Source organism: Sparus aurata, chromosome 18 (genome assembly GCF_900880675.1).
Source record: "Sparus aurata chromosome 18, fSpaAur1.1, whole genome shotgun sequence".
Taxonomy (NCBI): domain Eukaryota; kingdom Metazoa; phylum Chordata; class Actinopteri; order Spariformes; family Sparidae; genus Sparus; species Sparus aurata.
Window position 1 is genome coordinate 12,581,882 of NC_044204.1, and position 13,513 is coordinate 12,595,394.

A 13,513-nucleotide genomic window follows, 5' to 3' on the forward strand; every position below is an offset into this window, starting at 1 on the left:
TAGAGATGCCTGAAGCCTCCTGAACTGCTCACAGACTCATCGTGGCCACTCGATAACATCACTAATGTTTCTATGATGATATATTTCATATCCGGATAACTACATCTGTACTTTCAAAGCCGGCCCACAACATCCCAGAGCATCCGACTATGCTGACAGGCAACCATTAACATTCTAGCACATTTGGCTAACGTTGGTAGTGACTGTGATGACCCCACCTCCCCACTAATCAAAACTAATTTAAAAAAGGTGCAACACAAATGAATCAGTCACCTGTTGAATTTATACTCAAAACATATAGCAGACAGCATATACAAGAGTACCTGTTAACTGGAGCTGTGATTAGCTTAGCTCAGTTAGCCATGCAGCTAGGGCGACTACCGGATATTGATTTTTTTCACTGCTAGCACAGTAGCTTTGGACCACTAGGAGAAAGCAGTTTTCCAGCCCCGGGTTAGCTTATTTTAGCATGGCATCTCTTCAACACAGCACAAATTTTACTGTAACTAACCTAAAACATAATGTCAACACTGTTGATCAGTTTAGATAATTTTTAGATGTTTTCAATAAAAATTCTTACATATTACACCTTCAACCTTCTGCTTTTCAGGGGTGGGCGGATCGATCCAAATATCGATAGTATCGATACCAAGGTAAGTATTGGTATCGGATCGATACTAGCGTGATGAGATCGCTATTTTTGTTGTAGTTTCTCTTCTATAGGTTTAGCAAATCACTCATATTTCTTCACAGAGTTTGTGTGATGGCAGTCCTTATGTGCAGCGCTCCTCTCCACCTCTCTCGCTCAGGTTCACTGTGCCCCTTAATTGTTTTACTGTAACTCAATTAACATATATAGCGTACCTCAAACCTGAAGTATGAATATGGCAGAATATAATAACTGTTTTGTGTATCTGTTGAAGGAATATTAGTATTTCTATTTAGGCTGCATGCAGAAAGGTTATAAATTTAATTATGTAAAATATTATTTTCTTATTTGGCTAAAATCCTGTGTTTTATTATTATCATGATCAACTAATTAAAAGGCAAAAGTACAAAATCATTAATTGATCAGGAATTTTCTAGGTATCAGTATCAGTATCGGCAATACTGGCCCTGTAATTCCTTGGTATCAGATCGGTACCAAAATTTGCAGTAGAGCCCACCCCTACTGTTTTTGTTTTTCGTCTCACTGCAGTGCACTACTACAGCAACTTGTTGCACCGCCCTAATCTCCATTTTGTTTATGTCTGCTTCCTGATGAGATTACGTCGGAGTGATCACACGTCAGACCAGCTTCAGTCTGCAGAGCCATGAAGCCGGAGAATTAAAGCCACGGCCCCCGCTGCTGCACAGAACGGTATTCAGTGTTTATTCAAAATGTATTAATGTCGAATTTGTCGTCGGCTCAAATGGCTATACGTTTGACACTGCACTTCCTTGAGTCCCCCGCAACAAACCTGTGTGAAGCAGATCAGACAAACCACTCTCAAGATATGTGAATGACAGACAGCCAGAGATCCCTTGCTGTATACTGTAGTTAGAATCCATACATTTAAACAGTTAACTTTCCCTTATATACTGTATGTTTTGTATGATAGGGAGAAAATGAAGAAAGCAATTTCAATCAGTTTAACTGATTACGCATGGAGATTTTTCATGCGCTTAGTATAATTGCCGGTGTCTGAATTTTTCCATTTAGATAATGCAGCAGGGACGGAAATGCAACGAGACTCATATCAAACACCACGTGGGAACCGAATTGTACATTATTTATCTTAGAAAATGCATTAATAAATCAAGCCCTCCTATCTATTGAAAGCATGCATCCAGTTGAAGTGTGCGTATGCGTGCGTGTGTGCGTGCGTGCGTGCGATTACAAAGAATAAATGAGTGCTGGGGGAACAGAATGTGAAGTGGCCAACTGCCGTGCGAGCTGTGTACATGTACTATACCTAGAGCAGCACAGATTGTCTGCGTTGGTGTGTATGGGATCTTTTAAATTCAGAATCCAGTGGAGTATAAAGTGGTATCCTGCTGGGAAGAGATGTGTGGTGCGCACAAGTCTACATATGCCGGTTTGAAGGGTACAGTGCTACACACCCTACGCCCTCTGTGTTCAGATTTGTGTGTGTGCGCGTGTGGTTGTCATGTGCGTGTATGCTTTTGGATCAAGCAACGCCATCTCATTCATTTATTTAGCAGCTTATTGGAGTTTTCAATTGTTGGAACAAAGAACAAAGTACAAAGTATGCTGGGTGATTTGGTGACCTCATGGTTAAGGCAATGGCTTCCTTATAGAGGGATTATGGGTTCAAATCAGCATGACAGCAGAGTGCTGCAGGGGAGGCGTGCTGGGCCCATAATCCAGACATCGATGGATCGAAGCCATCCTCTGCTGAAGCATGTGTTTCTCTCTTGATTTACAGAGGAACACAGACATGGCTTTGGTGTTGACAAGGCGCCTATAGTACCAAGTTTACAGATAAAACAATAGCCTCTTGACAGCAGAGTGCTGGGGAGGAAGGGTGCGACATCCACACCTCCCAAGGGTCAATGGATTGTTTTCGACCCAAATAAAACTTTTCAGTGCTATGACAATCCTGGCTGTCCAATAGGACACTAGGCAGCATTAGCTGCCCCATGAACAGGCTACTGGTTTCCAAGAATATGAAGGACTGTGGATATGAGTTCTGCCAGTCATGAGCGTCGCAGTGCAAGTGTGATGAGCCAATAACAGGGAGATTGGCAAATCAAAACCACCGTCTTTCTTAAAGCGTGTATTATTCTGTAAATAAACACATGGCTGAGCCTATGGCACCACTACGCCACTAAAAACTCTTTGCATGCTGTTGCATGGTTCTGAGTCACTGGAGAGGGAGTCTGGGTTCTAGTTCAACCCAGAGTTACTGACAGCAGAGACCCACGCAGCGGAAGCATGCTTGGCCTATAACCATGAGGTCAGTTGATTTCTGTTAATCGCCCTTGGAAGATAATCCAGCACCTACAGTAGTGAGTCAGGGCAGCTCCAGTGACCTATTGCACAGGGGGAAGACCTCCTACATCCCATCATAGTGACTGACAGCAGGATGTTGCTGCTTAAGTGTAAACCAGAGGCGGATCAAAACCATCCTCTGCTGATTATAAACACCCTGGATAAGCAGGTCTCCAAGCTTCCTGGGCACATACTGACATTGCCGTGTTTTCCCACTTGGGAAAAGTTATTGTGTGTTGCCAGTATTTACACATTGAAGAATGAAGTGAAGTGACAATTGTTTGTAAATTACCTCATGCTACACAAAACCATAACATATTTAGAGTCACTTGTAAACATAAACATGTAGAGCATTTTTTTTTTATTTACTCCAGGGTGAGTGTAAACAGCGGCAAGAAGATGGTGATGATACTGTGATTTGTTGTTGACAGCATAATACTGATACTGTCGGTATCATGTCGGAACAGTAATCTCCGATTTCCTGTTTGGCAAGACTGAGTCCGATTTGTCCGCATTTAACAGGCGCAGCTTTGAAACCAAGCTGGATTAGTAGGACTCCCATCCTGGACCTCTCCCTCTCCTCCCTAGAACAGTCTGGCTGGTCAGGTTGGATGGTCATAAGATGCCATGGCCAGTGATTGTCTCAGAGTCAGATGCTTTAATTCGAGATTCGAGCAACAAAGCACAAAACATAATTTAAAAAAACAAAAAAACTTTGATGGATCAAAACCGTGTTTTCATAAAGTATGTATTTTCTCTCAATTACAGGTTCTAACTGCTTCAACAAACATGGCTTAGCTGAGGACACTTAGCTGCACAGTCCCTGTGGGAGAATAATCTACGCCCCAAAAAACTGCAAAAAGGTGCTTCCCTGAGCTCAGAGGATGTAACCTGAAACTAGAGAGGGTTCCCTCATGGTCAGGTCTGTATAAAACTACTTCAACATAAGTCACCGGTGTCTGAGTTTTCTTCATCTCTCCTGAATAGAGAAGGGAGCCGACATTCCACGATAGTCCCAAGCTGAACTAGCTCCAGTGGATTATTTGATAAGTCTCTGGAGGATCCATGGAATATGTTGGAACAAGTCCGGTCCGTGGAGGCCCCGTCTGACACCACGCAGGACTCAAAAGATCCACTGATAACATCCTGGCACCAGACACCACATTCTCTGTGTGTCAAGTGCCATTCACAAAATTAACAGGACCCAATGTTTCCCAGCAGAATATTGCATTTAAACGAGAACATCAATGTTATTCATGTCACCTGTTTGTTGTGTACGTTTACAGTAAGCACCAGCTACAACAGTGAAAGAACATGTCAACATCGGACCACACCAGCTCTGAGAAAGTTGAAAGTTGGCGCATGCACACGCGCACACACAAAATGCCGCAGGTCTTGGCATTATTATATCAAAAACTTATCGTAGTTCCTACAAGCGTTTTCTGGGGTGAGAGTCCCTCTTGCACTAAATAAATAAAATGAAAAATACATAAGTAACGGTCACAGTGTTACTTTTCTTAGTTTAAAGTTTAACTTTCTTTCACTGTACTGTACTCCCTCTGACCACAACATTGTCATGGTTGCTATAACATGCAAAAGACCAGACTGTGGTTTTGTTTACATTGTAGAGTAGTTTACTTGAGCATATGCTGACTAAAACATGTCCATGTAAAAAATGATGTTAAGAACTTTGTCAAGATTTTCCTTTTTTCATTTTGCTTTAAAAGATGTGTGCATATACATATCTGTACTGGTAATATTGATTTCCTTTCATTTATTCTCATATACAGTGAATATTTCTGCATACTGTATTGCGCATGTTCATATTCCAACTTTATATTAATTTTAAAAAATGTGTATGTCTGTGAAAATATATGTCTGTGTGTCTGCATGTTAGATTAAATACAGAAGTTGGTTCAGCGAGCGAGCAAGTGAGCATCGAGAAGATGGGCCAAGCACTGAGACCAATGCTGAACTGACAATAGGGCTGGGCGATTAATTGAATTTAAATTTTGATTTTGGCTTCCCTCAATCATGAAAACAAGATAATCGTAATAAAACGATCATTCTGCTGCACGCCGTGTCTTGTGTGGTAAATGCAGCGAACCCTTCCATCTCCACCTGTGCACTCCACTGTGCCCCCGCCTGAAAATATTTGCTTTCAGCCACGCCAATACGTATAAAATGTGTAGAAGACAGAAGAAGATGGCAGAAATGCAGCCTTTGGTCGGGAAGAAAGGTAAAGAGAATTCTGTGGTGTTGAAACACTTCGGTTTCGAGGAGTCTGACTCGGAACAAACAACGATATTGTGCAAGATATGTCACGCGACTGTGTCTGCACCTCAAGGGAACATGACCAATTTGTTCATCCATTTAAAGTCCACACACAGAGTAATACATGACCAAGTAGTGAAGGACCAAAACAACTCAAAAATGAAAAGCTCCTCGACTCCTGCCACCGCCACACAGTCCCCAATTAAGGGCACACTTTACAATGCCACCGCATATCCACCCAGCTCCAACAGGCATAAAGAAATAACGGACGCCGTCACATACATGATTGCCGAAGACATGTGCCCTATCAACACCGTTAGTGACCTGGGGTTTAATAAACTGATTAACACATTGGACAAGCAGTATGTGTTACCATCACGTCACCATATCAACAGAATTGCGCTGCCTGCCCATTATGACGAATGTCACAGAAAAGTTGCAAGAGAAGTGTTAACAGCATTATATTTGGCCACCACAACGGACCTATGGTCGAGCCGCACCGGGATAGTTTTAATCATTTTATTTTTACATATTATTTAGTTCATTTTATTGATATATATTTCTCTTATTTATTTGCATTTTTCTTGTTTTTCAGGTTAAACTTATCATGTTAAAAGAAATACTGGAGTTCAAAGTTCAATAAGTGCTTGTTCTCAACTCAATGAATAATCGTCTTTAATAATCGTGTTTACAATATCAAAATAATCGTGATTATGATTTTTGCCATAATCGAGCAGCCCTATCTGATAATATTTTGTTTTACACAGAATAAATCGGCCTTGGCAAGATTGCAATGCTCTTCATTTCATTCTTCGATTTTACATACAATGCAGAGGTTATAGTTGGATGGTGGGGTCAGGTCTGACCAGCTACACTCGCACATAACTTCTGCTGGGAACATATGGTCCCACGATTACAAAGTTTGTCTTGACAACTTTTTCTCTTCCTCCTCGCTGTGACCAGAGTGATGTGAGGGTGTGAGCGAGTGTTAACATGGTGAGAAAAGTCTGTCCACTTTTCCGCCTGCTCCTGTAAACCCTCACACATGTGTGTGTGTGTGTGTGTGTGTGTGTGTGTGTGTGTGTGTGTGTGTTTATGCGGGCACAGCCTTCTGGTGTGAGGGTCTTGAGGAGTGTTTCATTACCGATAACAGCGGTGCAGGAAATCTATGCACTCCGACACCGGCAAACTCGCCTGCTGAAGGGGATTACACACAGGACTGGTCGGGAAAACAAAAGAGGGTCGAAGCTGGTAGGAAGACAGCTATAAGAAGTAGGTTGTTTTAACATTTTTACATGGAGGAGGCCCACACATCCACATTCGATATACAATGAATTTGACTAAATTTGTGAAAATCTTTTTGTAGATCTGGTTAATGCATAATTCAATAACTGTCTGTGTCGCAAATGGAGAGATCAGAGCCCCCTCGAGTTCTGTTTGTAAAGGGGAGGGAAGAGCAATGGAAAGAAAAACAGTTCTCATCAGCTTTATGTGGCAGGATGGCTTATCTCATCCTCATTCCATCATTAATATGTGGACTATAATGATTAATTGTGTGTGTGGCAGTCTCTTTCCTCCCTGCCCACTAAGGTGCCACTGGGCTGGAGGCACTAATTCAGTTGCACCCTGATCTAGGTGAATGCTCCTCCTTCCTAGGTGTGTGTCCTCCTACCTTGAAGCATGGCTTCCGTGTCTGTGGCGCAGTCTAGTTTGGTGTGGCCAGCGCATCCATGGTCAGTGTGGCTGTTTCAGATGCTGGCTGGTTCGGATTGTGTTTCCCCCGTGATATCTGTGCTGCTCTTTTGCTTTACAGTGGAGCTGGCCTGGAGCTCAAGGTGGGACGACCCTGCGTGTAACGTGGCATTGCTTTGCTAAGGTAGGCTTGCTCATTTTTTGGTCTGCCGTTTTCATGTCGCTTTTGTTTTACTTATTCTTTGGTCTCTGGTTGCTGTTGATAGTGATTCAGCTGCAGCTCAAATGGCTCACACACACACACACTCCCATTGACCCAAAGACTAGGCCTCTACTTTTGGGTATTACATCATATACTACCATATTTACCATAAGCAAATTATACATTAATTTAGAAGTAAGGTAATCTTTCTGGGGTAAACTGTAATAACATGTGCAGGAACTTCTAGGAACAGTTACTCTCAGTGGTGACATTTTTGGCCCAGTATTTGATGAAGTGTTGGGGTGGCTCTGCATCACTCACGAAACTTCTTGTTCATTATGTTTAACTCAATGACTGGAGTCTGCGCTATGCTGCTAGAAACTGCTAGAAACTTTGGTCAAACTGCATTGTAAAAATAATACAAAATGTGAAATGATGTAAATTACTCTGAAAGTGAAATGTTGCTAACCTCAAAGAAGTAGAGTTCATAATTATGAAATAAATAAATGTAAATGTAAAATATAGGTACTTGTACTATAATACTACAACATTGTAGATTTCAGAATATATGTCTCTGCATAAATGCATCCAAAGTTGTGGTGCAATAATAAATTGCAAATAATTTCAAAGACCTCGGTCACTGCCAAACAGTAGAGGATTGAGACAGCACCGACATTAGCAGCCTAACCTGTTGGCCATCACTGATCTATGTTTATGATCAGTCAAGAAACCTCTGGCCATCCTTCCTGTATATAGTTGTTCATGCCAATTGCACTGTATATTTTCTAAAGAGTTATAAAAGTTATCACATAATCACATTACTTTAAAACTAAGAAAAGTAACACTGTGACCGTTAAAAGTTATACCTTTTTTTGTATTGTTTTTTTATTTACATATCTTCCAAAAAGTAATAAGTCATGCCTAATTTAGTTGCTATTATTAGTGCATCATATGTAATGCAACAACTATAATGTTTTGATTGTTTATGCTGGAATGAATTAATGAAAAGACACACTGCTGGTTGCCCTTCCTCAGCTTTGCCCTCAAATCTGGTGTTGTCCTCTATGACGTGATATGCTGGGATCTGGTGTCAATGATGCTCTCACCCAGGAAGCTCTAACATGCAAAACATTGTATCATGAGTAAAATACGGTATTCACGTTTGTCAGTGGATCACTGAGGGTAACAGAGTAGCAACAAAATAATCTGTGTGTGCACAAGAGGGCGGCTCAAAGTCTGTCAGTTGACACCTGGCAGTAACCTGTGTCTCAGCCTGACCACTTGATCAAATTTCACTTCTGAAATGTTGTCATGTACAATGTTTACCAAATGAACACGAAGGCCCAAAGAGTTAAAATTTGTTGTTGAGAGCATTTTATAAAGCTCATAAAGTTTCTCCTAATGCAACACCTCACCAGATTATGTGATTTTCCAAGGGAGTCTGGGGACTTTCTCTACAGGTGACAAAACTTGTACTGTTTTCAGTGTTTGTAAAATTCGACCAATTTACCACCCATAAAATGTCATTCATAAATATAGTATAACTGATAAAATAAATTTAGACAGTGTGTTCAAACAGCCGCTAAATGATATCAGGAAAGATGCACTTCTAGACACAGAAGCAGTCAGGCAGGAAAAGCGGTGCCGCGATAGACTGACACTTTACAAGGAAAGACACAAACATATTGTATTGAAAGCAAAACTCTCGCTAAAATGCAACCTAGGCTTTTTTGTGAATGTACCAGAGTCAAATCTTTGTGGAAACGCATAATTACGACGAAAGAGGCCCTTTTAAGATTTACAGGTCAAACTCATTTTCAATGGGAGTGCTATGGGAAGTACTAGTAACCTAGTTCCATATAAATGCAGGGACAATTTGTTGTTTTTTGTTAGCAAAAAACAATATTGACCTTGAAGTTGAAAAAGGAGCCTCATATAAGAAACAATACCAAAATCAAAAGCCGGAAAAGTCACGTGAGATATCGCGTTGTTGCCGGAAGACAGTGGCATTCCACCTTAACTGTCCTCGCATTCTGAAATCGATACTTCTGGGCAGAGTCCTGCACGGGTTCGGGTACCCGCGGGTACCCGACGGGTGACCCGCACAATTTGGATGAAACGGGTAAAAAATAATGTCCTGTGTCGGACACGGGTGCGGATCGGGTCGGACGCCTAGAGAGCGCGGGTCGGGTTTTGCGGTGGTCATTTTCATGGCGTCAGGTGCAAAAAAAAAAAATAATAATCATTAGCGACACATCTACAAAAATATGCCTGCATTTCAAAATGATAAGCATGTACTGTATTGACCCGAATATAGGACAAAGTTTTTTTCGATGAAAATTATGTGAAAAAGTGGGGTCGTCTTATAATCAGGGTCTAACCGTTGACACATGCTGATAGTTGTCTGGGTCGCTACGCGACCACAACGGCAGAGGGCGCCAGCTTATTGTAGAGACGTCACTGACACTGTGGCTGGGTTATCTGTCAATCACAGCGGAGAAGAAGTGACAGGAGATGAAAAATGGAGAGACGCGGTGATTTTACGGAGCAAAGTGGATCAAGTGTGGCAAGTTAACAGACATCTGAGGTGGAGCTATGATGCTGATTTTAAGATAATGGTGATCAATGCAGCGGAGGTGCCAAACAACTGACAGCCAGCCAAGAAATATGGAGTTACGGAGTGTAACGTCCGAAGATGGCGGGTCCAAAAAGATCGTCTGAAAACGCTAACAGTAAGAGAAAAGCTTATCGTGGTCCTCTAAGCGGCCGCTTCCAAGAGACTGACAGGAGGGTATGTGAGTTTGTTATTGAGAAGTCTTTTTCTGAAGATTAATCTTGAAAAGAGGAGTCGTCTTATAATCAGGGTCGTCCTTTATTAGGGTCAATACGGTATATTTCATATGAGCTCATTCATGCGTGCTTGCGCCCTCCCAGAACTCCCATTCCCCACGCTGACTTACTTTCATTTTTAAAAATTGCGTCAGTCTAATTTTGCTTCGGGTGCGGGTCGGGCGTCGGTATCAATTTATAGCGGGTCGGCTCGGGTGCGGAATGTAATTTGTGCCACTGTCGGGAAACGGGTCGGATGCGGTTTTAAGTACGACGGGTACGGGCGGGTGCGGGTTTGCAAAATAAGACCCGTGCAGGACTCTGCTTCTGGGCTGCCATGACGGCAGAAAACGGAACAAGCAACTGCTAACGTGAGTTGTTCAAAAACTTTTTAACAAACTATGTATACAAACAATGTTCTCAATGCTCATGTTCATGTGTAGAGACCCTGGTGATACTACAAGCAAAGTTGTTGGGTCGAGCCTTCTTAGTGTTTTAAAAATAGCAATTTTGATGCCATCGTAAAAGTGCCCGTAGCACTCCCATTGAAAATAAATTTGACTCGAAAATACAGTAAATCTCAAAAGTGCCTCTTTCGTCGTAATTATGCTTTTACACTAAGGTCTGACTCAGGTACATTCACAAAAAAAGCCTACGTTGAATTTTGGCAAGAGTTTTGCTTTAACGTCGAATTTACAACTCGTTTCAAATGATTAATAATTTGCCATAGCCATTTTACAAAGTTTACCCATGCTGTGGACTTTGTGAATCATTTACATTGAAGTCAACTATGTGGTAATCAGACCGTCAAAACAACAAGCAACAAGCAGAATAAGATGACACATCTTATTCTGCTTGTTGTTGTGACCCAGACTTCCTCCGAATATGACTGATCGGATCTCAGATGTGTCTTGGTGTAGGCCGCCGTTTAGCTCAGTTGGTAGAGCAGGCGTCCCATGTACAGAGGCTTTGTCCTCGCTGCAGCGGACCTGGGTTTGACTCCCGGCCTGGGTCCCTTTGCTGCCTGTCACTCCCCCTCTCTCTCTCCCTGTTTCCTGTCCAAGTCTTCAACTGTCCTATCATTAAGCCAAAAGGCCAAAAAAAATACTTAAAAAAAAGAAAAAGATGTGTCTTGGTGTTAACAGGTCCTGTCTTTGGGTGTCACAGACAGGACCAATGAAAGAGCAAGGGGGAGAAGAGGTGAGGAGAGACACCTAAAGAGAAGCGGATAGAAAATGACACAAAAGGAAGAGGACATGAAGAGCTGTTGAAGGATGGCAAAGTGACTTTGCTCTCAAAGTCCCTCTAGGTGACAGAGGATGGGAGATGAAAGACAAGCAGAGGTGAGAAGAGGTTGCTGTGTTTCACATTTACACCAGATGACACAAGTTGAGGAGCAAAGGTAACAACATCCTGCTAAGAAGTTGGGTTTCCATCAGTCTAACAAAAAAGAACACTTTCTCCTGAGTCCCAGGTTGGACTTCAATCGTGTTTGTCCACCATCTCTTTCCACATTTTTTAGCCGCATCAGCCAACGCCAAAGAAACAATAACAATTTTAACAGTTTCTGACAGGTTGGAAAGGCCCTTTAATGTTTTTGTGAGTGTGCTGTTTTGTTTTTTTTCTTTCCAGTGTTTCAAAAGTGTAAAAAGTAATCAGATTTGGGGCAGGATCAAAACAGAGACGGGGCAAAAAACACACTGAATGACAGAGGTAAGATGACATGAAGACAAAAGGAATGCAGGAAAACGAAGGGTGTCAGGGAGAAGAAAGTTTAGGGAAGTAACAGGACGAGAAAAACAAAAAGAAGCAGAGGCTGAGGGCACATTTCTGTTCCCTGCTCTGATCTTGAAGAAGCGGAACACAACAGGAGAGAAGAAAGGAAGACAAGCTTCCAGCGTGTTACTTTATTCAGTACCAAAGGAGGAGTAAAGGGAGGGGGACATGAGATGATGAGAATAAACCAGAAAGGGTAAGAGTCATTGATTTGGCAGTAAGAAAGGCAGCCAGTGGATTGCAGTCAAAAACGAAACAGCTCTTAAAGGAAAAAGGGTGAACCTAAGATGAACCTTTAAAAGATGTAGCACAGGTGGAAGGTGACGTGCTGGTTGCTGTAGATGAGTTGCACAAGGGATGTCGATTTTCTATAATACAGGTCAGCACTGTAAAACTACCAGTTTAGAGGTACAAGTGCTATATTACTATTACTGTGGTATTTCCACTACTGATGAATGCTCCATACTGCATTTAAAAGCTGTATATGAGCAGTAGGAGTTGGGCGAGGGACATGACATTTGGCTTTGTCATTTAGTGGGCAGAGTATTCCAGGAGACATAATAGATTTTTCATAGATGTTTTTGAGGCCAGAATTATTTTACATAAAAAGACAAAAAGATATTTGTGTAATACATCCTATAAAAAAACAGGACCAAGATCCAGTGATAGTGAAACAGATTGAGTGTATATATAATTGGTTAGGGGTATGAATCTTTGTCAATCAGGTATTGATTCTATTTCGATTCTAACTGTGGGAGCAGTGTGCGTTTATTAGCTTGTGAGCAGTTGTCAGTGTGTGTCATTTGTTGCTGTTGACCTGACTGCTCCGCTCCTTAAATGTTATGCTGCAACATCTCATGCTGGCATAGAAAGTGTTCACAAACATGTGGCCTGCTTAGTGTTTGTCTTACAAATGCAACAGGCCCTGCTACACGGGACATGTAAACAGATTATAAACCCTCTGAGGTCGATTGACGCGCCGGCGGTCAAAATCATGTGACTAATTTAAGATGACGTAGCAGCGAGACGGAGCCTGTGTGAGTCTCTGTTCTGACTCTGTATGTTATAGCAACTTTCCAGCTATATGCCATAAATTGTGTTGATAGGCCAAGTAAAACCTGATTTACGATGTATTATGTACGCCACACTTTTTCGCTAACGTTGCCGTCACGTTTGCTTTGCGTTTGGTGCAGGAAGAGACGGTAAAGAGATCACCGTCACTTTGTGTCCGCAAGCAGGAAGTGCAAGCAAAAATAACATGTTCCTATTGGTGGAAAAAGGCACCACACCAGCCAATCACAAAATTAGATGGCAAATCACGTGATTTGGTTGCTAAGGGCGGGGGGGAAAATTTGGAAGGGACGGGGCGGAAAAGTGAAAGCAGCAGTGCCGGTCAGAGAGTCAGCGACAGAGATCGCGAGTTTTGAGAGTTGAGAGATTTGTGACATTTAGCGTGTTTGGAGTGTATAGTTAGTGTGTTATGTAGTGTGTTTAGTGCATAGTGGAGTTGTTTTTTTGTTTAATGAGTCAAAACAATCAGGAGACTGATGAATGTGGAGCAGGCATTGCAGCTTTTCATTGAGCTGGAGGAGCTCAGGCAGACCTGAGCCTGAGGCATTGCCTGCATTTAAATGTAAATAGTTACATATAACTTTGTAAATTTAAAAAACTTATGCGCAAATATAGCAAACAACAATTTATATATTTGTATTATAAGTAATAAAAATGGTTAGTTGAGCATATTT

General features: G+C 41.8%; 1 long non-coding RNA gene across 1 annotated transcript; it reads left to right on the top strand.

The window, feature by feature from the left end:
• The first annotated feature begins 6,452 nt into the window (after positions 1-6,452).
• On the top strand, positions 6,453-11,360 carry LOC115568291 (uncharacterized). The gene is made up of 3 exons (XR_003981365.1): positions 6,453-6,541; positions 7,083-7,145; positions 11,160-11,360. It is a non-coding gene; the product is annotated as an uncharacterized LOC115568291 (long non-coding RNA).
• Positions 11,361-13,513: the final 2,153 nt, after the last annotated feature.